Below are 24,348 nucleotides of genomic sequence, written 5' to 3'. Positions count from 1 at the left end.
GTATCCTTTGTGTCTCCCCCCCCCTTTTTGTTTTGTCACCCTGTCCTTATGTGCATTAGCATCATCTGGCAGAGGCGCAGAGGCACCGGCGACAGAGGGAGCTGCATCCCACAGGACCCTGGAGGCCAAAAACACTGATGGTGAGGGCACCAGTGGGACGGAGGGCAAGGGGAGCACCACGGTGGAGACAGGAGAGGACAGTTCGGACACGGATACCTCTTCCGATGGGAGCTGCCTGGTGGTGGTGGACACTTCTGTGCCCACCCCAGCTACAGGTACAGCCGCCACCCCCTGTACCAGCAGTGCCCTCCCAGCAACCCCTCAGCGAGTTTCCCGTGCCCGCTCGGGGGTGGGCATCTCCTTCGCCCCAGGCACCTCAGGCCCTGCCCCAGTTAGCCCTGCTGCCCTGAGTGAGGAGGCTATTGACCTCCTGCGATCCATCTCTGTTAGGCAATCAACCATTGCGAATGCCATCCAAGGGCTGATAGCCCAAATGCAACAGACAAATGCATTCCTGGAGGGCATTCACACTGGCTTGGTGGCCCCACATAGATCAATCCAGGCTCTGGCCTCCTCTCTGATGGCAGCCATTGTCCCTGTTTCCAGCCTCCCCCTCCCAATCCCATTCCTCTCAACCCCAACCTATACTAAGCACACAGTCAGACCAGCATGCACCCAGGACAACACACAAGAGTGGACATGGCAAACACAAGCACCACACTTCATCCCACAGGCACTCACACAAACACCATCCAGAGGCAGACATACCAACATCCACTGCCTCCACTGTGGCCCCCTCCTCCTCCCTGTCCACCTCCCTCCCAGTTTTGTCTCCACTCACACCTGCATGCACTACATCCTCATCCACTACCCCCATCACCAGCACACCTAACAGCACATGCCCCTCACTGGCAGCCACCACTCCCGCTTCCGTGCACACGTCCCCTGTGTCCTCTCCCACTGTGTCTGTGCCCCCCTCCCAAAGTACACAAACGCAAGCACTCAGACACCCAACAGCCATCCACCTCACAACAGCATCCAGCCCATGCACCAGCACCCAAACACAGTAGACACCTCCCACCACCACTCCCTATTGCACCACTCCCAAACCATCTCCCTCTTCTCGCCCCAGTGTCCTTAAGAAGCTTTTCCTCTCCACCATTGACCTCTTCCCTACCCCTACCCCCTGTCCCTAACGTCAGGCCAGGGCGGTCAAAGCCCAGGCAAGCACCTCATCCACCCAGTCCACGGGCACAGTAGTGTCCCCAACTACTCCAGGTGGGAAAGGATCCCGGCCACCAGCCAAGCAGCCGGGCAGGGTGCCAGCCCCAAGTGCGTCGAGGAGGGGAAAGGAGGTCGCCCCAGCTGCAGGAAGGAGGGGCATGGGGCCTGAAACAGCAGGCAGTAGAGACAAGGGGCCTGGTGCAGGGACTCAGTCGGAGCCCCCACCACCAACCATGGTGGTGTAGCAATCCGAGGCTGCAGGTGAAGGGCTGGAGCCTCCCCCCACCACTGCCAGCCCTGTCACCTGCTGCACCACCAGCACCTCCACCAGCACCACTGCCAACAGCAGCAGCCCCAGTGGGCAGCCATCTGAGGCTGCAGGGGAAGGGCTGGAGCCTCCCCACACCACTGCCAGCACTGCCACCACTGCCAGCAGCAGCAGCCTCAGTGGGCAGCCGTCCGAGTCTGCAGGGGAAGGGCTGCAGCCTCCCTCCACCACTGCCAGCAATGCTCACTGGGCACAATTCCCACTCCAGAACCAGTGGAGAAGCCATCCACTCACACCATCCTCCACAGGATGAAGCTCACTGGGCACAATGCCCCATCCAGAACCAGTGGAGAAGCCATCCACTCACCGCATCCTCCACAGGATGAAGCTCACTGGGCACAATGCCCCCCTCCAGAACCAGTGGAAGAAGCCATCCACGCATCCCATCCTCCACATGATGAAGCTCACTGGGAATAATACCCCCTCCAGAACCAGTGGGCAAGTCACCCACTTGAGAGACTGTGGCCTTGCACTCCCCAGGACCAAACACAGGGCATGTTGCCCCCCTCCAGAGCCAGTGGGCAAGTCACCCACTTGAGAGACTGTGGCCTTGCACTCCCCAGGACCAAGCACAGGGCATGTTGCCCCCTCCAGATTCAGTGGTCAAGTCACCCACTTGAGAGACTGTGGCCTTGCACTCCCCAGGACCAAGCACAGGGCATGTTGCCCCCTCCAGAGCGAGTGGGCAAGTCACCCACTTGAGAGACTGTGGCCTTGCACTCCCCAAGATCAAGCACAGGGCATGTTGTCCCCTCCAGGCCCAGTGGTGTTGTACTATCTTCTGGCTGAGGTGCCCCCCCATACCCTGTCCTCCTGAGGTGCCTGGCTATTTTTGACCTGATGCCCCTGCAGTGTTCTCTCTGTGTTGTTGCAGGAGTGAGGTGGAGCCTTGGACTATGTGATGTGGCCCTGTGGCCCAGAGACATTGAGGACTGGGCAGTGTCCCTACATTTGAAAATATGTATATACTGATTTGGATGCACGTATTTATATTACACTCACTTTTATAAATTAAGGAAGACAGGGAAGACCCCATTGCCCCACCGCTTCCTCATGCATTCCTAGCAGGCATGGCGATAGCAACAACTTGAATTGTTTGTAATACTCTAGAGTAAGCCACCAGGACCCAATATCTTGCCTGAATGTATGTCTATTATTGCTTTTGCAATCTCCTCCATCTTTTTAGATTATCTAACATATTACTGTTGCAGTCTGTGATTGATGGGAGAGGTATATCCATTACCAGCGAATTGGCTGGTTCTTGTTCAGGATCACTCTCCTCATAAAGAGTTGCCAGTCTTTCTGTCCCTACTTATTTGGTGGTCTCCTTATCCATAAGGCACCAGGTGTTAAGGCACCAAATGACAAACTATCTGTAGGCCTGCCCACTGTGATCTCCACTGGTTCATTGTCTGATATTCCCCTGGAAAGCATTCCCATCCATGTCACCACCCACTAGTCCATGACATGCATAAACAAATAGTCTATTCTCAATTTCGACTTGTGGGCTGCTGAAAGGTGAGAGTAAACTCTAGTGCTGGGGTTCCAGATTATGAACACATTGCAAAGCCCCATTGTACAGACCCAGCCTCCTAGTACGGATGTTCTGTGAGGGTCTGTAGACTTAGAGCCACAAGCACCAATCTCTTTCTCAGTGACTGCATTGAAGTCCCATCCTGATAGACCTGTCATCCTTGGAGTGGTCTCCCTCCAAACCTTTTGTCTTCCACCATTTTTTATCTGCTTTCATTTTGTTGGCCTAAGGACGGTGCACGTTAACACTGCTAACCAGTTGTAAGGTGTGTGTGCTCACTCCCTAAAACAAAGTTACATTGTTGATAACTTTCAGTTCATAGCAGGTAGGAATGCCAAGTTTGGTGTCTAAAGAACTCTAATTTACAATACTCTTTAATTATAAAGTTAGATTTTAAGTCTCAATTCTGAAGATGCCACTTTTACAAAGTTGGGATTTTCATGTCCTAATCATTTGGTCCTTGCAGTTTGTATCCTGGGAGACAAAAGAGGAATAGGTGTTGTCAGGATGGGCCATCTCTTAGACGATGGAGAGGAGCTGTCTCCTACCACACTCGCACATCACAAAGGCTCTGCCCCAGCACACTCACACAGGGCTTCACACTAGCCATTTGTGCCCCCAAACATGCTGAGGCCAGGGCACGGAGACAAGTCATTCCAAATCTCTAGAGCCTTCTCCTTCTTAAAAGCAGACCCAGGTATAAGTATTAGCCCACTCAGATCTAGCTCTTCAGTATACCTCTCGACCTGTGAAAGACTCAAAAGTGCTGCAAGAAGGACTGCTACTGGGCTGCTTTAGTGAGAAGCACTAGACCTGCATGTTGAAACTAGGACCGCAAGAGTAACTCCAGTGGCTGGCTGGCCTCCTGATCCGAACTTCAGGGACAAAAAAAGGCTCAAACCACCTTGCACCCAGCACGTGGACTCTCCTTGCTGAGAGCCTTTCCCCAAGTGTTGCCACCCAAGTCCTGGACCCTTGGAAGTGGGCTTGATGGTGCTCTACCAATCCAGCTTTTGTCTCTGGGGCAAAACCGATACAGTGCACCACATACCCTCGCAGGTCCAGAGCTGAACGGCTACTATGGAACACATCCCTGGCGCCGGGCCTCACATTGCAGCCCACAGCTCCTTGGAACCACCACTGCGTGACACATCCCCAATGCAGGACTTCGCAACACAATCTTCTGCCAACTGCATCCTTAACGACGACACAGGACAGCACATTGCAAGCCTCATCGCCAGCTTCATCGGAATCTTTGCTGCGCAACACATCCTCAACGCTGGACCTCATGTGGCTGCCCACAGCTTATCGGAACCGCCACTGCATGACGCATCGTTGATGTAGAATAGCGCAACACTCCACAAGCAGGATTTCTGGTGCTTTGTTCATATGGAGTAACTTGGTCCATTTATTCGACCTGGGCTCTATCGCAGTTGTCCTGAACTTGTGACTTAGCCCCAGTCAGATGCGACCAGATAAGTACAATTGGTGCTTTGTGCTTTAAGGCACTATTTTCACCTAAGTCTTTGAGATTGCATATGTCCAGTTCTACTAACTGTTCTGCTGGTCTCAAATAATTTATCAAATTTTACTCTTTTTCTAAGTTAGTGCAGGATTTGTTTCTTGTAGTGTGCTCCCATTTTATTACTGTTTGAAGTTCTGCATAAATTCTGTACACATTGCCTCTAAGTTAAGCCTGACTACATGTGCCAAACTACCAGAGGGTTGAGCCACAAGTTCATTTAGGATTTGCTTGCGTTTCATCATGATATGAATTGTGGTTGCTCTTCAGGAGGGTTTCACCACCTCAACCAGTAACCAAATTTCATACATTGGTGTTGAGCTGTGAAATTAGGGCTTGTGTTTGCCCAATTCAGTACAGTGATTTTCTAAAAATTGCAGATAAATAATTTGATTCTGATTCAAGTTTTTTAAGTTCTTCTTGAATTGGTCCTTTTTGCTTTTTTCAGCTTTACTCTCATTCTACCTGACTATCTGCAGATATGGAATTCGGGCCCATCAGCCTGGAGAGCTACACTGTGTTTGAGCTTAAGTAGTTACGCAACGAAAAGGGCCATCCAACTAAAAAGGACTTCAAAAAGTTGGCGCTTTAGAAAGCTCTAATGGTTTGGACAGAGGCTCACCAGTTGCTGGCAGCAACAGATGACCATGATGAAGGGGATGATATGGAGGGGTGAGATGCAGCACAGATGACAGATGGGAGAGGTATGTCTTGCCTCTAGAATCGGAGGTCTCTCCTAGAGATGAAAGCAGCGTGTCCTCCCAAGGTCTGTCCCCAGAGGAGCTAGCAGACAGGAAAACTGACAAGGAGTTTAGGCTGAAGATGGCCAAACCCAAGATGGAGGTCATACAAAATCAGACTGAGAGAGACTTGGACGGAAAACAATACTTTTGGTTCACGTAGTGAGCATGATACAGCTGGAACTTAAGGCAAGGCAAACGGATTCCAGCAGTGATGGTGGCATCATACGTAAAATGTCTAAGTGGTACAGGAAGATCCACATCTCAAAAGACTTAAAATCTGGAGACCACCTGTGTGTAGGGGATGAAATTGACAAGTAGATTGCTGCCTTTGAGATGGCCCTCAAGACATTCCGGGTCCCAGAAGAGTTTTGGGGCCATCACTCTGGAAACACCTGCCTCCAGTGAGGAGGGGTACCTTACTTAATGTGGAGGTGGGGGAACCAGTTGAGGTACACTCCTATGAAAACCATCCCTTTCACCAAGTATGGGCTCGCCCCTACAGAAATACCTCATTAGTTTCAAGGATAGCCAAAACTTGCAGAATCAGTCTTGGGTGGATTTCCTGGATTAAGCCAGTGAAGCATTGAGTGGTTGGGTGCAAAGCAGCAGAATTGATGATTTTACTGGGTTATTTAATCTTATACTGAAACTGACACCTGTTTTGCAGAGCTGCACCAGCATCTGGTTGATAGTAAGCTCACTGTCCCCAGGGATCTTGCAGAAGAAGGTGAACCTCTGGCTCAGCACCAGGGTGTCCAAAAAGGTATCTGGGGGGGATCACCAGAAGGGTAGCCAGAGGTCCCACCAGAAGAAAGAGGAGGACTAAAACTTAAAAAGAAGGAGTTCTCTAAAGACCAGCAAAATAATTTCCAAGGGAACAAGAGTATCCAGTCCCAACCTGATCAGAAGATAACAGGGCGGGTCGCACCCCAGCGCACTGAGTGTTACAAATATGGGCATTCCAAGGCAGACACCAAGGAACATATTTATACTCTGTTTGCACCAAATTAGCCTCATTTTTTTTACTCTAATTCGGTGCAAAACTAACTCCATATATATACGTCTAGCCCCAAATTTACAGAGTTAAAGTCATTTTTGGATGTGGAAACCTACCTTGCCTTAATGAGATGCAAGGTAGAGAGGTTCCTGTGCAAAAATTGACTCAATGCCTTTAACGCCATATTTATACTCCCATGTAAAAATGGTGCACGGAAGAGAGGAGGGGTCAAAAAATGGCCCATTCTTTAACGCCTGGGTAAGGGCAGGCGTTAAGGGACCTGTGGGCCTATTTCCATGGTGGAACACCATGGAATAAGCCCACAGGTGCCCTCCCTAGGCCCCAGGGACACCCCGGCCCACACCAGAGGGATAGCAGAGGATGGGGGACCCCATCCCAGGTAAGTACAGGTAAGTATTTTATTTTATTTTCTAAAGAGCCCTAGGGGGGCCTGAAATGGGTCCCCATACATGGCACAGGGTGCAATGTCCATGCCAAGGGGACACAGTGGTCAGTGGTCCCCTGTGCTGGCCATTGGAGTGTGGGCATGACTCCTGTCTTCACTAAGACAGGAGTCATGTGGTATGGATGGATTTGAATCAGAAAATGACTCTAGGCAGGTTAGAGTCTAACCTGCCTAAAGTCTTTTCTTGGTGCAAAACCCAATTCTTCCATACTGTCAGCCCCACCGACTAACACCATTTTTTTTCTTCACACTAGCCTACCTTTTGCACTGGCTTGCACCATACCATAAATATGGTGCCCGGCTTCTGCACAGAAATGCTGCAAGCTGGTGCTAAACTTTTTGGTGCAAAACTGCGTTAGTGCAGTTTTGCCCCACAAAGTATAAATCAGGGCCCAAATGTCCCAAGAGGGCACAGCCCTCCACCAGTGGGCAGAAACCTGAGTTGCCAGTGTAGCGTTGGGGAGGATGTAGTTCCAGTTAGTATGCGATAAGGAGGAAAGGTTACCTTAGTGTCTCTAGGGAATAGAGAGATGGTGCCAAAAGCCCATATGCCTCCTAATACTTATAAGTATAGGCAGTGGATCACCAGCAATTGGCAAAGGGTAGAGGCTCTGAGAGACAAAGGAACCAATGACTACTGTGAGGTGTCATCTGGTATCCTCAGAGCAGGTCCTCTCACCAGGTCATAGTTGCAGACAACCATGAGAGTCACTATCCAGCAGCTCTGGTCACTTTTTGGGGGGGGGAGGAGGGGGTTGGGTTTTCTAAAGATAGTTCTGAGCCATGCTTGTTGATTGTCTATCAGACAGCAACCTTCTGGAAGGAAGTGGAGCTCAGGCCACACATGGAGATGTTAGGCTGGTCGCAATGGGTCTGTAAGCCACAAGGTCCATGACTGCCCAAGATGGGAGTCAAGGAAGCGTGGAAGAATGGCCTAGGCAGTTACCAAGAATGATAAGGGCAGGGTGTGTGGGGGAAACAGTCCAGTTTGATGGGGCACCAGAGAAGGTCATCCCAGAGCCTACTAGGGAAGACATTGTTACCCTGAGCTTGCTGGATGGTAAGTTGAGGGTTAGCCAAACAGGGAAGAATCCTGCAAAGTGCAGAGAGAATACCCCACTCTAAAGGGCTTCAGGCAGTAGGTTATGCCTCTCGAGATCACCTTATCTATTAGGAGAATTACCTCCTGTACAGAAAGCCTAAGATTCCTGGACCTGGGTCAGCCTGTGTGCTGGTAGTTCCCAGTGTTACAGGGCCTTCCTATTGTGGTTGGGTCATGATATACCCCTGGAAGGACAAGATCTGGGTCAGGCTTGTCCCCCACTTCTATTTGGCCAGGATGAAGATAGCCTTACACATGTTCTGCAGGTGGCTCGGCCCCACAAGCCAGGCCAGCAGGAAAGTAGAGAAAAAGCTGAAAGCTCATCTTGTACCCTTGCCTGTTGCTGGCACACCCTTTGAAAGGGTGAGTAGACATTTTTGGTTCCTTGGGCCCCAAGGAAGCAGTTTCATCCTGGTCTTGGTGGACCATACGGTACCCAGAGGCCATCCCTCTAAGGTCGGTGACTGCACCTGTGGGGCATAGGCCCTGATGGGGATTTCTACCCACACGGGGATCCCTAAGGAAGTGGCGTCTGACAGAGGCACTAACTTCTTGTCAGCATACATGAAGACCATGTGGGATGAATGTGGAGTAACATACAAGTTCTCCACTGCTATCACCCTCAAACAAATGGGCTTGTTGAGAGTTGCAATGAGAGGCATGATAATGTGCCTGCCTGAGCCCATGAGGCGAAAGTGGGATGTCCTCTTGCACTGCCTGCTGTTTGCCTACAAGGAGATGCTACAGATGAGGATTGGGTTTAGCCCATCTATGCTTCTCTATGAACACCCTGTTAGGGGACCTCTCAATCTTGTGAGAGAGGAGTGGGAGCAAGCTCCCAGGAAATTCCATCAGGATGTAGACAGCTATGTGCTGGCTTTCTTGAGTCTTGACTCTTTAAGAAGTGATGAAACTCTAGTGTGACCAGAAGGTCATTCTGGTAGAATCTCAACCTGGTCAGAAGGTGTGGGTCATTGAGCCTGTGGAGCCCAGATTTCTCCAAGGTCATTGGACAGGTCCTTATGAGAGGACAGAGTGGAAGGGGGAGACAACCTACCTGGTGCACCTCAAGATTTCTAGACCTTTAAGGGTGCTCCGCATAAACCGCCTCAAACTGCACTGTGAGAGGTCTGAAGTCACCATGCTCCTGGTGACAGATGACGGGGTGAAACTGGAGGGGGAACTCCTACCTGACCTCCTGTGTAACCAGAAGTTAGACAACAGTGCCAGATAGGGAACGGAACAGTGGTGTATCTGGGCCACCTGGTGGGCAGAGACAAGGGCAGCCCCTCTACACCAAGATTGATACTAACCTGGCCTGGTAGTCCCCCCAAAACAGAGTCTGAGGTTAGGGATTTCCTGGGTCCCACCGGATATTACAGGAGGTTTGCTTAGGGATATGGCACCATTGTTGCCCCCTTAACAGAGCTGACCTCTAAGAAGCAGCCCAAAAAGGTTATCTGGGCAGAGGCCTGTCAGAAAACATTTGACATCCTCAAGGAGGCCACGTGTACAGCACCTGCATTTTAGGCTCCTGATTTCTTCAAGGAGTTAATTGTGAAGATGGTTGCTTTAGAGCATGGTTGTTTGGGGCTCACTTCCAGGTTCAGACAGACCACAGGCCCCTCAGATGGCCTATGCACATTTGGGGTGAAAATCTCTAGCTTATGAGGTGGACCGTATGCCTAGAGGGAATAGATTTGACATTGGAACATCATCCTGGGTCAGACCACTCCACTGCTGATGGTCTCTCCAGGTTCTTCTGCTTTAGTGATAAGATCTTTCAGGAGGTTGGGTAGTTCTCCCCATTTTCAGCTGGAGGGGATTCTTGTTAGATCTTCCAGTCTTGAAATGGTTTTCCCCCAAATATTTTTACTGGTATCTTTTTTGTTGTCATTAGAAGTCTGTGCACTTTACTACTGCTAGGCATTGTTAAAGTGCTTGTGCTAACTCCCTAAAACATGGTAACATTGGTTTACACCGAATTTGCACATTTAATTTACTTACAAGTCCCTAGTAAAGTGGTACTACATATACCCAGGGTCTGTAACTTAAATGCTACGACTGGGACTGCAGCAATAATTGTGCCACCCACTTAAGTAGTCCAACAAACATGACTCAGGCCTGCCATTGAAGTCTGTGTGGGCAGTTTTAACTGCCATTTTAACCTGGCAAAGTTTACCTTTTGCCAGTCCTATGCGCCTTCCTTTTTAATACAGATACCTTGCCCCTAAACAGCCCATAGGTCAGGGTGCAGTGTATTTAAAAAGGGAGACATACTTTCAGCTTTTACATCTCCTGGTAGTGAAAAACTATCAAATTGTTTTTCACTATTGCAAGGCCTGCCTCTCCCATTTAATAAGTGACAACGTTCAGTTTGGAGCTGCTAGGTATGTCAGGCTTGTTGTCTAAAGAATTCTAATTTAAAGCACTCTTTAATGGTAAAGTCAGATTCTAGGTCTCAATTCTGAAAATGCCACTTTTCAAACATTGATATTTTCTTGTCATGACTATTTGGTACTTAATGAGAGGGAACAGCTGTCACCTAACACACTTGCACATCACAAGGACCCTGTCCCAGCACACTCACGAAGGGTTTCACACTAGTCTCTTTTGCCCCAGACAAGCTGGAGGCAGGAACTTCCAAACACCTCTAGGTGTGGGAACCTTTAGAACTTTCTCCTACTTCACAGCTGGCACCAGGTATAAATATTGGACCCTCACACCTAGCACTTCAGTACACCTCTGGACTTGTGGAAGACAAGGACTACTACTCTGCTGCTGAGTGAGGATGGTTGGACCTCCATCTTCAACCCTTGATGATGACACAGGAATACGCATCACAAGCGTCGTCGACGGCGCCATTAGAACAGTCGCTGTGTGACTCATCCTCAAAGCAGGGCCTTGCATCACCACCCACAGCTTATAAGACCGCCGCTGGGTGACACATCCTTGACAAAGAATATCACAACTCTCCACAACCAGGATTTAAGATGTTTTGTTTAGCTGGGCTAACTTTGTCCCTGTGTCCGGCCTGCGCTCCATTGCAGCTGTCTTGCACTTGCGACTTTGCCTCAGTCCGGCACAACCAGATAATCACAGTTGTCGCTATGTGCTTTTAGGCACTATTTTCACTTAAAAGTTTAAAATTGTATATCTCCAATTCTACTAATTGGATTTTTGTTGTTTTTGTCTCAAATAATTTATTAACGTTTACTCTGTTTTTCTAAGTTAGTGTGGGGCATTGTCTTGTGGTGTGTTCCCATTTTATTACTGTTTGAAGTGCTGAATAAATACTTTACACATTACCTCTAAGTTAAGCCTGGCAGCGTTGTGCCAAGCTACCAAATGGTTGAAAACAGGTTATTTTGGGGTTTGCTTGTATTTCACCCTGACATGAATTGTGGTTGCTATTGAGTACAGTTTCATCCCCCTCAACCAGCAACCCAAGTTCCTACACCACCTATTATGGTTAACCCAGGGAGGAATTCAGCCGGTCAGTTGCCCAGTCTAACTCAACACCTGCCTCTTTCAAGATCAGCTCCAATAGAATCAACAAACCAAAATCCTTCCAGGAGTGCTCTGGCCAATGGTCTACTCCTGAGTAGGTGTGAGGTATCCATACACGGTCACAATAAGAACTTTCTCCTCCCTGCCCACTTGCACCGCCTACCTACCTTGTTTTCAGCAGGCAGCACAAGCAGCCGGGAAATAGCAGATGAGGATGAGCAGTACAGCTACAAGGGCAGCCACAGGTCACTCTCCGCTATAACCCTCTGGGGGGCATGGCAACAAGGTGTAGTCCACAGGACTCACTGAACAGTCACCCTGCTCACAGGGGAGGACATAAGGGTCAACGCCATCACAGAGGTGGATCCGCAGGCTGAGGTCCTGCCTTTCCAAGCTATCCAGGGCAGTCTGGCAGCAAGGGTTGCAGTTCAGTGCACAAGTCACCCAACTCTGCCTTCTTATAGGACGTAGCCTCAGCTCAATATTTCTACCAGGCCCGACACTTGGGCCCTAATATCCTTGCCTCTTGAGGGGGTGGAGTAATGTGGGCACGTTTTTGACCCTCTCATGATTGCTCCTGGGTTTAGGGCCCAAGGCCAGACACAGACTAAATTTTGGGCACAGGTACAGTATGCCCAGACAGGCTGTACGCCAACTCTTCACCAAGGGAAGAAGCCACAAGACGTCACAGCACTCTTCTTCAGATGCGTATCCTAAGAGTCCACCCAAAAGGGCAATGACCCCTTTCCTCCAGGCCAGGATCATGCTGTTAAGCCATGTAGCAGCCCTGGATATCTCCGAAAGACTCCATTCAGCGCAAGCCAATATCAGTTGTTGCACCCCCTCCTGTCTCCACAGCAGAGGACGCCGGTATCATTCTTCGTGCTGCTGGGCTTCCTTGTCTGCCTCCTCAAGTCCACTGTGGCCCAGCCACAGCTGCCATCTTGGGCGCAGTGCTAGTTGGGTAGACTGGAATCTGAGAACCGTTTTATCTTTATATTTTAAATCTTTATTTGGCTATTCAGCCATAAAAGCACATAAAACATCATGGTATAACCGAAATACACTCAGTTTGTTAAAATTACATTAAAAAACGGTGGTGATTCCATTCGATTGCAGTTCAATGTACAATCCAAAAGTAATGATCTGTATTCATTGATAACACTTTAATACACCAGTAAAAACCTATTGACAAAATCATGAAACGTAATCAAGGGCAGTCCAAAACAGACAGAACAATAACAAGTTCTAGAAATGTGCTGTAGTTTGTCCCCATACGGGGCTATAACCTCATAACAAGTGCCAGGAGTATGCCCTTTGATATAGGCTCTAAAGACTTAAGGGTACATTGAGGATGGTCAGCAGATTTCAAAGGTGACCTACATAGCTTGTATTCTTTTTTTGTCTAACCGTCCACGTGCATTACAGAAAATGTGAAACCACCAAAAACAAAATAAGTTGCCTAGCATTACTTATCACGCTATAATCCCTTAAACCCAAATTATGACTGAGGGGAGGAATTCATTTCCTTATACAACCTAGATAAATTTGTGCAAAAGATTAAACCTTTCTCCAAAGTTTCAATGGCCTTTGTACAGAAAGGACAAAACCCTTCAGGCACCTTGGGATTATGCTGCCATTTGGCCGTAACAGAGTAAAGTGTCAGGATCTTTATCCAGCATTTCAAATAAGGTCGTATTTACAAAGCCCCTGCGGCACAATATCGCTGCAGGAGCACCACTGGTTTGACACTCCAGTAGGTACAGTGTGCCCGCCCATATTTGCAAGGCCACATAAATCCACCTTGAGTGGCTCTTCATGGTCTTGTGAATATGGCCCCATTTCACGCATAACTGTGTGAAAGGGGCATTACATGGGTGTTGCTGTAGGTCTTCCCATGCAACACCCATGGAATTTGATACATGACCAGATTTACAAGATTTTGCAAACCTGAGAATGCATCAGATTTTTACGCCACCCCAGAGGTGGCATAAAAGTGGCACAGCAAGGAAAAATACCTTTATTATTCCTAGTTTTCTCATCTTTAAATGTGTGCTGCACTCTGCAGAAGGAGGAAAACACCATTAATGATTGTGTATGTGCAGGAAGGCGTGCCCTCTTGCACATAAACTATCATCCCTGCAAGCAGGCACCTTTGCACCATGTTCGAGGGTGCCTGCGTTGGTGCTAGGCTGCCAATAGTGCGCCGGCATGGACAGAAAGTACAGGGATGCGTTGTATTGCTGTAAATACGATGTGGCACAGCAAACTGGCTTGCGGTGCCACGCTGCACCATTTTCTAGTAAAGATGGGCCAGATAAAGAGCTTTCATGATGCATTCATCTCTGAACTCGAGAAAGGAAACTGTAAGGGTGCCATAACTGGATTGCCCTTGAAGGGATTCAGATGGCTGTTGCCAGTAATTACCCTTAATTGTAGCTTAGGATACCCCAATGGCCTCCGGGGGGATGTCCAATGGTTCCCATACCCAACCTGATGTAGGCATTGTTTTATAGATCTAAGGTAAGGAATCCTAGTTGCCACAAATATCCCTAGCTTCTCCTCTAAGCCCTGGTTATAGCAAATCAATTCTGGGATCACCCAGAGTCTTTGCCAAAACAAATTAGGTTATTTTGTCAACAATCAATCTAAAACCAAGATCGGATCTTAGTGGGGCTAGCAGGGTTCTAGCAGGAAGGTTGGTTGAAGATCGCATGAAGATAGTTTCAACTTTTAGCAAGGATGTTACATCCTTATTGCCCCACACCTCTGTGCCATAGAGTCTCGCCCCAAGGGCTCTATGGTTATACATTTGAAGGGCTAGAGATTTTGTGCGAAATTGGGAGCCCTGCTGTGACTTCACAATTGCCTAAGTGTTTTTCCAATTTTAATCGACATTTGTTAATGTGAGGTAGCCAATCAACATGCTGTGTGAGGGCAGAATCTGAGAATCTGCCTCCAGGAATCTCCGGTTCAGGGCGCTCTCATTGTTCTGAAGTTTGGAATCTGCAATAAAAAGTTTTGTTGGCCCTTAGCTACGGGTAAGGAGCAATATGCCGAGGAATTAGTGGGGCCAACCTGGAGCACTCGTAAAGTCTATTCACCATGTTGGTCTTCCTGGCCTATGACTGCACCCTTAATGAAGGCTGTGAGCAGTGGGAGGTTGAGTGCAGGGCATGGCCAGAATTAGTGTGCAGCAGGGAGGTTGCTGCAGCTTGCCATAGGGGCTTGGGCACATGCTCAACTTTGAATATGAAAATCACAGAAATTATCTATAAAAAACAAAAGATTAAAGTGATGTAATAGTTATGTATGGTAATAAGATCAGAGCTTATGTTAAAAAAATATTAACTGAAAAAACACGGATTAAAGTGATTAGAGATGTCATCAGTGATTTCATCAATGATGTCAGTTAGCATATCATAAGTAAAATGTAATATGTGAGGTCATATGAAGTGGTGCAAGTAATAATTTACTAAACTGTAAATGGCAAATTGTAATGGTTTTTCAGATTTTAAATATAAAAGTTTTTATCTCATTTCAATATCTAGCTATAACGTCCTTTGTTTTGTTATATGTGTGTGTATATATATATATTTACTATATTTTTGATGTATATATGAGGTCTGCTATTTGAAAATAAGTCAATGTCTGTCTCTGTGTTTGCTTACCTTTAACACTTGATCCTTTGAATCAATTTTATTTTAAAGTGTTTCAGATATATGTTAACACAATGTAACCGTCTTAACATGTATGGCTGTTCTGAAATTTGTAAAAAGTGATAATCTTTGTAAGGAAATGCCTCCTTGGCATGGTTGCCCCCTGACTTTTTGCCTTTGCTGATGCTATGTTTACAATTGAAAGTGTGCTGAGGCCTGCTAACCAGGCCCCAGCACCAGTGTTCTTTCCCTAACCTGTACTTTTGTATCCACAATTGGCAGACCCTGGCATCCAGATAAGTCCCTTGTAACTGGTACTTCTAGTACCAAGGGCCCTGATGCCAAGGAAGGTCTCTAAGGGCTGCAGCATGTCTTATGCCACCCTGGAGACCTCTCACTCAGCACAGACACACTGCTTACCAGCTTGTGTGTGCTAGTGAGGACAAAACGAGTAAGTCGACATGGCACTCCCCTCAGGGTGCCATGCCAGCCTCTCACTGCCTATGCAGTATAGGTAAGACACCCCTCTAGCAGGCCTTACAGCCCTAAGGCAGGGTGCACTATACCATAGGTGAGGGTACCAGTGCATGAGCATGGTACCCCTACAGTGTCTAAACAAAACCTTAGACATTGTAAGTGCAGGGTAGCCATAAGAGTATATGGTCTGGGAGTCTGTCAAACACGAACTCCACAGCACCATAATGGCTACACTGAAAACTGGGAAGTTTGGTATCAAACTTCTCAGCACAATAAATGCACACTGATGCCAGTGTACATTTTATTGTAAAATACACCACAGAGGGCACCTTAGAGGTGCCCCCTGAAACTTAACCGACTATCTGTGTAGGCTGACTAGTTTTAGCAGCCTGCCACAAACCGAGACATGTTGCTGGCCCCATGGGGAGAGTGCCTTTGTCACTCTGAGGCCAGTAACAAAGCCTGCACTGGGTGGAGATGCTAACACCTCTCCCAGGCAGGAATTGTCACACCTGGCGGTGAGCCTCAAAGGCTCACCTCCTTTGTGCCAACCCAGCAGGACACTCCAGCTAGTGGAGTTGCCCGCCCCCTCCGGCCAGGCCCCACTTTTGGCGGCAAGGCCGGAGAAAATAATGAGAATAACAAGGAGGAGTCACTGGCCAGTCAGGACAGCCCCTAAGGTGTCCTGAGCTGAGGTGACTCTAACTTTTAGAAATCCTCCATCTTGCAGATGGAGGATTCCCCCAATAGGGTTAGGATTGTGACCCCCTCCCCTTGGGAGGAGGCACAAAGAGGGTGTACCCACCCTCAGGGCTAGTAGCCATTGGCTACTAACCCCCCCAGACCTAAACACGCCCTTAAATTTAGTATTTAAGGGCTACCCTGAACCCTAGAAAATTAGATTCCTGCAACTACAAGAAGAAGGACTGCCTAGCTGAAAACCCCCTGCAGCGGAAGACCAGAAGACGACAACTGCCTTGGCTCCAGAAACTCACCGGCCTGTCTCCTGCCTTCCAAAGATCCTGCTCCAGCGACGCCTTCCAAAGGGACCAGCGACCTCGACATCCTCTGAGGACTGCCCCTGCTTCGAAAAGACAAGAAACTCCCGAGGACAGCGGACCTGCTCCAAGAAAAGCTGCAACTTTGGTTCCAGCAGCTCCAAAGAACCCTGCAAGCTCCCCGCAAGAAGCGTGAGACTTGCAACACTGCACCCGGCGACCCCGACTCGGCTGGTGGCGATCCAACACCTCAGGAGGGACCCCAGGACTACTCTAAGACTGTGAGTACAAAAACCTGTCCCCCCTGAGCCCCCACAGCGCCGCCTGCAGAGGGAATCCCGAGGCTTCCCCTGACCGCGACTCTTTGAACCTAAAGTCCCGACGCCTGGGAGAGACCCTGCACCCGCAGCCCCCAGGACCTGAAGGACCGGACTTTCACTGGAGAAGTGACCCCCAGGAGTCCCTCTCCCTTGCCCAAGTGGAGGTTTCCCCGAGGAATCCCCCCCTTGCCTGCCTGCAGCGCTGAAGAGATCCCGAGATCTCTCATAGACTAACATTGAAAACCCGACGCCTGTTTCCACACTGCACCCGGCCGCCCCCGCGCTGCTGAGGGTGAAATTTCTGTGTGGGCTTGTGTTCCCCCCGGTGCCTTACAAAACCCCCCTGGTCTGCCCTCCGAAGACGCGGGTACTTACCTGCAAGCAGACCGGAACCGGGGCACCCCCTTCTCTCCATTCTAGCCTATGTGTTTTGGGCACCACTTTGAACTCTGCACCTGACCGGCCCTGAGCTGCTGGTGTGGTGACTTTGGGGTTGCTCTGAACCCCCAACGGTGGGCTACCTTGGACCAAGAACTGAACCCTGTAAGTGTCTTACTTACCTGGTAAAACTAACAAATACTTACCTCCCCTAGGAACTGTGAAAATTGCACTAAGTGTCCACTTTTAAAACAGCTATTTGTGAATAACTTGAAAAGTATACATGCAATTTTGATGATTTGAAGTTCCTAAAGTACTTACCTGCAATACCTTTCGAATGAGCTATTACATGTAGAATTTGAACCTGTGGTTCTTAAAATAAACTAAGAAAAGATATTTTTCTATATAAAAACCTATTGGCTGGATTTGTCTCTGAGTGTGTGTACCTCATTTATTGTCTATGTGTATGTACAACAAATGCTTAACACTACTCCTTGGATAAGCCTACTGCTCGACCACACTACCACAAAATAGAGCATTAGTATTATCTATTTTTACCACTATTTTACCTCTAAGGGGAACCCTTGGACTCTGTGCATGCTATTCCTTACTTTGAAATAGCACATACAGAGCCAACTTCCTACATTGGTGGATCAGCGGTGGGGTACAAGACTTTGCATTTGCTGGACTACTCAGCCAATACCTGATCACACGACAAATTCCAAAATTGTCATTAGAAATTGATTTTTGCAATTTGAAAAGTTTTCTAAATTCTTAAAAGACCTGCTAGGGCCTTGTGTTAGATCCTGTTTAGCATTTCTTTTAGAGTTTAAAAGTTTGTAAAAGTTTGAATTAGATTCTAGAACCAGTTGTAGATTCTTAAAAAGTATTCCAACTTTTAGAAGCAAAATGTCTAGCACAGATGTGAATGTGGTGGAACTCGACACCACACCTTACCTCCATCTACAGATGAGAGAGCTAAGGTCACTCTGTAAACTAAAGAAAATAGCAATGGGCCCCAAACCTACCAAAGTACAGCTCCAGGAGCTGTTGGCAGAGTTTGAAAAGGCCAACCCCTCTGAGGATGGCAACTCAGAGGATGAAGATAGTGACTTGGAGGGAAATTCCCCCCCTCCAGTCCTACTTAGGGAGAGCAGGGCTTCTCAAGCCCTGACTCCACAAATAATAGTCAGAGATGCTGGTTCCCTCACAGGAGGGACCAACAACTCTGAAATCACTGAGGATAACTCCAGTGAAGAGGACATCCAGTTAGCCAGGATGGCCAAAAGATTGGCTTTGGAAAGACAGATCCTAGCCATAGAGAGGGAAAGACAAGAGATGGGCCTAGGACCCATCAATGGTGGCAGCAACATAAATAGGGTCAGAGATTCTCCTGACATGTTGAAAATCCCCAAAGGGATTGTAACTAAATATGAAGATGGTGATGACATCACCAAATGGTTCACAGCTTTTGAGAGGGCTTGTGTAACCAGAAAAGTGAACAGATCTCACTGGGGTGCTCTCCTTTGGGAAATGTTCACAGGAAAGTGTAGGGATAGACTCCTCACACTCTCTGGACAAGATGCAGAATCTTATGACCTCATGAAGGGTACCCTGATTGAGGGCTTTGGATTCTCCCCTGAGGAGTACAGGATTAGGTTCAGGGGGGCTCAAAAATCCTCGAGCCAGACCTGGGTTGACTTTGTTGACTACTCAGTGAAAACACTAGATGGTTGGATTCAAGGCAGTGGTGTAAGTAATTATGATGGGCTGTACAATTTATTTGTGAAAGAACACCTGTTAAGTAATTGTTTCAATGATAAACTGCATCAGCATCTGGTAGACCTAGGACCAATTTCTCCCCAAGAATTGGGAAAGAAGGCGGACCATTGGGTCAAGACAAGGGTGTCCAAGACTTCAACAGGGGGTGACCAAAAGAAAGGGGTCACAAAGACTCCCCAGCAGAAGGGTGATGAGACAACCAAAACTAAAAATAGTAAAGAGTCTTCTACAGGCCCCCAAAAACCTGCACAGGAGGGTGGGCCCAGAGCCTCTTCACAAAACAATGGGTACAAGGGTAAAAACTTTGATCCCAAAAAGGCCTGGTGTCATAGCTGTAAACAGCATGGACACCAAACTGGAGACAAGGCCTGTCCCAAGAAAGGTTCCACTCCAAACTCCCATCCAGGTAACACTGGTATGGCTAGTCTCCAAGTGGGATCAACAGTGTGCCCAGAGCAAATCAGGGTCCACACTGAAGCTACTCTAGTTTCTGAGGGTGGGGTGGATTTAGCCACACTAGCTGTCTGGCCGCCTAACATGCAAAAATACAGACAGCAACTCTTAATTAATGGGACTAGAATAGAGGGCCTGAGGGATACAGGTGCCAGTGTCACCATGGTGACAGAGAAACTGGTTTCCCCTGGCCAATACCTGACTGGAAAAACTTACACAGTCACCAACGCTGACAATCAGAGAAAAGTACATCCCATGGCAATGGTTACTTTAGAATGGGGAGGGGTCAATGGCCTGAAACAGGTGGTGGTCTCCTCAAATATCCCAGTGGACTGTCTGCTTGGAAATGACCTGGAGTCCTCAGCATGGGCTGAGGTAGAGCTAAAAACCCATGCAGCCATGCTGGGTATCCCTGAACTGGTGTGTGTGAAAACAAGAGCACAGTGCAAGGCACAGGGTGAAAAAGTAGAGCTGGAGTCTGGAAAAATGGCCCAGCCTACCAAGAGAACAGGAAAGTCAGTTGGGAAACCAACTGCAACACAGCAAAAGAAAGGGAACCTCTCTTCTCAGGAAGAAGTTCTGCCCTCTGAGGGAACTGAGCCTTTGGAACTTGAACCTTATCAGGTTGAGCTCTTAGGCCCAGGGGGACCCTCAAGGGAAGAGCTGTGTAAGGGACAAGAAACCTGTCCCTCTCTTGAAGGCCTTAGGCAGCAAGCTGCTGAAGAGTCCAAAGGCAAGAAAAATGGAACACATAGGGTCTATTGGGAAGATGGGCTCCTGTACACTGAGGCCAGAGACCCCAAACCTGGTGCCACTAGGAGAGTGGTAGTGCCTCAGCTGTTCAGAGAGTTCATCCTAACATTGGCCCATGACATTCCCCTTGCTGGACATTTGGGACAAACCAAGACGTGGGAGAGGTTAGTCAACCACTTCTACTGGCCCAATATGTCCAACATGGTTAAGGAGTTTTGCCTCTCCTGCCCCACCTGTCAAGCCAGTGGTAAGACAGGTGGGCACCCAAAGGCCCCCCTCATTCCACTTCCAGTGGTGGGGGTGCCCTTTGAAAGAGTGGGTGTGGACATAGTTGGTCCACTGGAACCTCCCACAGCCTCAGGAAATATGTATATCCTGGTAGTAGTGGATCATGCTACCAGGTATCCTGAAGCTATTCCCCTTAGGTCGACTACTGCCCCTGCAGTAGCCAAGGCCCTCATTGGTATCTTTACCAGAGTGGGTTTCCCTAAGGAGGTGGTGTCTGACAGAGGTACCAACTTCATGTCAGCATACCTAAAGCACATGTGGAATGAGTGTGGAGTGACTTATAAATTCACTACACCTTACCATCCACAAACTAATGGCTTAGTTGAGAGATTCAACAAGACATTAAAAGGCATGATCATGGGGCTCCCAGAAAAACTCAAAAGGAGATGGGATGTCCTCCTGCCATGTCTGCTTTTCGCTTACAGGGAGGTACCACAGAAGGGAGTAGGGTTCTCACCCTTTGAACTTCTGTTTGGTCATCCTGTAAGGGGACCACTTGCCCTTGTTAAAGAAGGCTGGGAGAGACCTCTCCATGAGCCTAAACAGGACATAGTGGACTATGTACTTGGCCTTCGCTCTAGAATGGCAGAGTACATGGAAAAGGCAACCAAAAACCTTGAGGCCAGCCAACAGCTCCAGAAGTTTTGGTATGACCAAAAGGCTGCACTGGTTGAGTTCCAACCAGGGCAGAAAGTCTGGGTTCTGGAGCCTGTGGCTCCCAGGGCACTCCAGGACAAATGGAGTGGCCCTTACCCAGTACTAGAGAGGAAGAGTCAGGTCACCTACTTGGTGGACCTGGGCACAAGCAGGAGCCCCAAAAGGGTGATCCATGTAAACCGCCTTAAGCTCTTCCACGACAGGGCTGATGTCAATCTGTTGATGGTAACAGATGAGGATCAGGAGGCAGAGAGTGAACCTCTCCCTGATCTTCTGTCATCAGACCCCAAAGATGGTACAGTAGATGGAGTGATCTACTCAGACACCCTCTCTGGCCAACAACAAGCTGATTGTAGGAGAGTCCTACAACAGTTTCCTGAACTCTTCTCCTTAACCCCTGGTCAGACACACCTGTGTACCCATGATGTGGACACAGGAGACAGCATGCCTGTCAAGAACAAAATCTTTAGACAGTCTGACCATGTTAAGGAAAGCATCAAGGTGGAAGTCCACAAGATGCTGGAATTGGGAGTCATTGAGCGCTCTGACAGCCCCTGGGCTAGCCCAGTGGTCTTAGTCCCCAAACCTCACACCACAGATGGAAAGAAAGAGATGAGGTTTTGTGTGGACTACAGAGGGCTCAATTCTGTCACCAAGACAGATGCTCATCCAATTCCAAGAGCTGACGAGCTCATAGACAAATTAGGTGCTGCCAAATTCTTAAGTACCTTTGACTTGACAGCAGGGTACTGGCAAATAAAAATGGCACCTGGAGCAAAAGAAAAGACAGCATTCTCCACACCTGATGGGCATTATCAGTTTACTGTTATGCCCTTTGGTTTAAAGAATGCCCCTGCCACCTTCCAAAGGTTGGTGAATCAAGTCCTTGCTGGCTTGGAGTCCTTTAGCACAGCTTATCTTGATGATATTGCTGTCTTTAGCTCCACCTGGCAGGATCACCTGGTCCACCTGAGGAAGGTTTTGAAGGCTCTGCAATCTGCAGGCCTCTCTATCAAGGCATCCAAATGCCAGATAGGGCAGGGAACTGTGGTTTACTTGGGACACCTTGTAGGTGGAGGCCAAGTTCAGCCACTCCAACCCAAGATCCAGACTATTCTGGACTGGGTAGCTCCAAAAACCCAGACTCAAGTCAGGGCATTCCTTGGCTTGACTGGGTATTACAGGAGGTTTGTGAAGGGATATGGATCCATTGTGACAGCCCTCACTGAACTCACCTCCAAGAAAATGCCCAAGAAAGTAAACTGGACTGTGGACTGCCAACAGGCCTTTGACACCCTGAAACAGGCAATGTGCTCAGCACCAGTTCTCAAAGCTCCAGATTATTCTAAGCAGTTCATTGTGCAGACTGATGCCTCTGAACATGGGATAGGGGCAGTTTTGTCCCAAACAAATGATGATGGCCTTGACCAGCCTGTTGCTTTCATTAGCAGGAGGTTACTCCCCAGGGAGCAGCGTTGGAGTGCCATTGAGAGGGAGGCCTTTGCTGTGGTCTGGTCCCTGAAGAAGCTGAGACCATACCTCTTTGGGACTCACTTCCTAGTTCAAACTGACCACAGACCTCTCAAATGGCTGATGCAAATGAAAGGTGAAAATCCTAAACTGTTGAGGTGGTCCATCTCCCTACAGGGAATGGACTTTATAGTGGAACACAGACCTGGGACTGCCCATGCCAATGCAGATGGCCTTTCCAGGTTCTTCCACTTAGAAAATGAAGACTCTCTTGGGAAAGGTTAGTCTCATCCTCTTTCGTTTGGGGGGGGGTTGTGTAAGGAAATGCCTCCTTGGCATGGTTGCCCCCTGACTTTTTGCCTTTGCTGATGCTATGTTTACAATTGAAAGTGTGCTGAGGCCTGCTAACCAGGCCCCAGCACCAGTGTTCTTTCCCTAACCTGTACTTTTGTATCCACAATTGGCAGACCCTGGCATCCAGATAAGTCCCTTGTAACTGGTACTTCTAGTACCAAGGGCCCTGATGCCAAGGAAGGTCTCTAAGGGCTGCAGCATGTCTTATGCCACCCTGGAGACCTCTCACTCAGCACAGACACACTGCTTACCAGCTTGTGTGTGCTAGTGAGGACAAAACGAGTAAGTCGACATGGCACTCCCCTCAGGGTGCCATGCCAGCCTCTCACTGCCTATGCAGTATAGGTAAGACACCCCTCTAGCAGGCCTTACAGCCCTAAGGCAGGGTGCACTATACCATAGGTGAGGGTACCAGTGCATGAGCATGGTACCCCTACAGTGTCTAAACAAAACCTTAGACATTGTAAGTGCAGGGTAGCCATAAGAGTATATGGTCTGGGAGTCTGTCAAACACGAACTCCACAGCACCATAATGGCTACACTGAAAACTGGGAAGTTTGGTATCAAACTTCTCAGCACAATAAATGCACACTGATGCCAGTGTACATTTTATTGTAAAATACACCACAGAGGGCACCTTAGAGGTGCCCCCTGAAACTTAACCGACTATCTGTGTAGGCTGACTAGTTTTAGCAGCCTGCCACAAACCGAGACATGTTGCTGGCCCCATGGGGAGAGTGCCTTTGTCACTCTGAGGCCAGTAACAAAGCCTGCACTGGGTGGAGATGCTAACACCTCTCCCAGGCAGGAATTGTCACACCTGGCGGTGAGCCTCAAAGGCTCACCTCCTTTGTGCCAACCCAGCAGGACACTCCAGCTAGTGGAGTTGCCCGCCCCCTCCGGCCAGGCCCCACTTTTGGCGGCAAGGCCGGAGAAAATAATGAGAATAACAAGGAGGAGTCACTGGCCAGTCAGGACAGCCCCTAAGGTGTCCTGAGCTGAGGTGACTCTAACTTTTAGAAATCCTCCATCTTGCAGATGGAGGATTCCCCCAATAGGGTTAGGATTGTGACCCCCTCCCCTTGGGAGGAGGCACAAAGAGGGTGTACCCACCCTCAGGGCTAGTAGCCATTGGCTACTAACCCCCCCAGACCTAAACACGCCCTTAAATTTAGTATTTAAGGGCTACCCTGAACCCTAGAAAATTAGATTCCTGCAACTACAAGAAGAAGGACTGCCTAGCTGAAAACCCCCTGCAGCGGAAGACCAGAAGACGACAACTGCCTTGGCTCCAGAAACTCACCGGCCTGTCTCCTGCCTTCCAAAGATCCTG

Source organism: Pleurodeles waltl, chromosome 5, assembly GCF_031143425.1.
Source record: "Pleurodeles waltl isolate 20211129_DDA chromosome 5, aPleWal1.hap1.20221129, whole genome shotgun sequence".
NCBI lineage: Eukaryota > Metazoa > Chordata > Amphibia > Caudata > Salamandridae > Pleurodeles > Pleurodeles waltl.
Note: the sequence above shows the minus strand (reverse complement) of the source record.